Source organism: Dioscorea cayenensis, chromosome 3, assembly GCF_009730915.1.
Source record: "Dioscorea cayenensis subsp. rotundata cultivar TDr96_F1 chromosome 3, TDr96_F1_v2_PseudoChromosome.rev07_lg8_w22 25.fasta, whole genome shotgun sequence".
NCBI lineage: Eukaryota > Viridiplantae > Streptophyta > Magnoliopsida > Dioscoreales > Dioscoreaceae > Dioscorea > Dioscorea cayenensis.
Genome location: NC_052473.1, coordinates 7,262,810 through 7,265,180, shown reverse-complemented (window position 1 = coordinate 7,265,180; position 2,371 = coordinate 7,262,810). Strand labels below are relative to the sequence as shown.

At 45.7% G+C, this 2,371-nt stretch overlaps 1 non-coding gene across 1 annotated transcript; it reads left to right on the top strand.

Moving 5' to 3' along the window:
- Nucleotides 1-1,872: 1,872 nt before the first annotated feature.
- Nucleotides 1,873-1,979, top strand: LOC120257812. The gene has a single exon (XR_005535896.1). It is a non-coding gene; the product is annotated as a small nucleolar RNA R71 (small nucleolar RNA).
- Nucleotides 1,980-2,371: the final 392 nt, after the last annotated feature.

The window sequence follows — 2,371 nt, the reverse complement described above, 5'->3', positions numbered from 1 at the left end:
CAAAGTCTCTTGAGGGTAGAGGGTGTACTATCGGACTTCGGACCACCTAACAATGGTTCATCCAACTTTCTTGGTTCATGTACGTCTTCATCAGTCATGGAACGTTTTCAGTGGCGTCTCCTAGCTCTCTTCATTTTCTGGAGCACCTTCTTCAATATCCCCGGAGTAGATGTTACTTCTTAAGTTGATCCAAGCATCATTACTTCTTCATTACTCTCCTCTTGGTCGAACAAACCTTCATATGGATTCGGGTTAAACATTTCCTGCATGTATTCATCAACAAGCTCATCAGTAGTGTCTAGGAAATACAAAGTGTCATCAAAATCAAGAGAATGCCGCATGGCTTCAGCAAGGCGGTAAGTGAGTTTGTCATCTCCAACTGTCAATGTGAGCTCTCCGCCGTCCATGTCAATCGATGCTTTGGAAGTCCGCAAGAACGGTCTCCCAAGTATCAAGGGTACATCCGCATCCTCATCGACATCTAGCACTACAAAGTCAACCGGAAAAATGTACTTGTCCACCTTGACAAGCACATCTTCAATGATGCCTCTCGGATGTCGTACCGTTCGGTCCGCCAATTGTAAAGTCATCCGAGTAGGCCTAGGCTCTCCTAAGCCTAGCTTTTAGAAGAAAGTATATGGCATGACGTTGATACTTGCCCCTGAATAAGCCAATGCCATTTCCTCACCTAAGTTGCCGATGTTACACGGAATGATGAAGCTTCCCGGGTCTTTCTTCTTGTTCAGCATGTTCTTTTGCAACACCGCCGTGCATGAAGCATCTAGCACCACTGAAGCACTCTCTTCTAATTTCCTCTTGTTGGTCAATATGTCTTTCAGGAACTTCGCGTACTTAGGCATTTGAGCCAATGCCTCTACAAAAGGAATATTGATGTGGAGTTGCTTGAACAAACTCAGGAAGTTCTTATACTGTTCATCCCCTTGGTCATTTTTTAATCTAGAGGAATAAGGGATTCTTGGCTTGAAAGGTGGGGATGCCATCTCTTTCTCTTTCTTTGCTTCCTCCTCAATCTCTACAACCTCGGGTGCGTGTTCTTTCGGCTTCTCACTCAGAAGCCTCCCTTCAACCTCACGACCACTTCTCAAAGTGATCGCCTTCACATGTTCTCTAGGGTTGGTTTTCGTATTGCTTGGTAAACTTTCATGTGGCCTTTCGGAAAGAGACTTCGCAATTTGCCCCACCTAATTTTCAAGGTTGTGCAAAGAGGCGGTGTGGTTGCGAAGTGTAGCCTCGACTGATTCAAACCTTGTATTTGCCGATTGAACAAATCTAGCCAAGTGCTTCTTCAAATCCGTCATTCGGGTTTCCAAGCCCGAAATTCTGTTTTCCACTTGAGGGGCTTGTTGCGGTTGTTGGGAACCCGATGGCCCCATGGTCTTCTGTGGTCCTTGATTACTCCATGAAAAATTGGGATGATTCTTCCAACCTGAATTGTAGGTGTTGCTGTATGGATTCCCTTGAGGTCTCATGCCATTACCTACAAAGTCAACATTCTCAACTGAAGAAACATCACCAAAAGAGATAGGGTAATCAGAGGGAGCATGTCCTCCACCACAACCGGTGCAATTGGTCATGGCCGCAACTCTATTCGAAGCTATGAGATCCAGCTTCTTACTCAGACTCTCTACTTGTGCCGCCAATGAGGTCACCGCATCGATTTCATGGATACCAGCCATCTTTTTCTTCTCCCTAGCATTCCATTGGTAACTATTTAACCCCATTTCCTCAATTAATTGACGAGCCTCATCGGGGGTTTTGCTACCTAAGGTACCTCCTGCTGCCGCATCTAAGAGTTGCCTTGTACTCGGGTTCAAACCATTGTAGAAGGTTTGAACAATCATCCACTCCGGGAATCCGTGTTGCGGACACTTTCTCAGGAGCTCCTTGAACCATTCCCATGTCTCGAATAGAGACTCCAATTCCAACTGAACAAAGAACGAGATCTCATTCCTAAGCTTTGCTGATTTTCTGGGAGGGAAATAACGGGCTAGAAAAGCTTCTACCATCTGCTCCCATGTAGTGATTGATGCTCTAGGTAATGAGTCTAGCCACTGCTTCGCTTTCCCCTTCAAGGAAAATAGGAAGGCTCTCAATTTGATGGCATCATCCGTAACCCCATTTATCTTCAGCATGTCGCACACCTCGAGAAAGCTCTCTATATGACTATTTGGATCCTCATCGGCCAAACCGTTGAATTGTGCGGACTGCTGCAGCATATGGATGAATGCCGGCTTTAGCTCGAAGTTCTGAGCTGCAATCGGAGGACGCACAATACTCGATTGCGTCCCCAACACTGAACGTATGTCCTGCCATGTTTTCAGATTCCTCTCCTTCCAAATCATCTGAATTA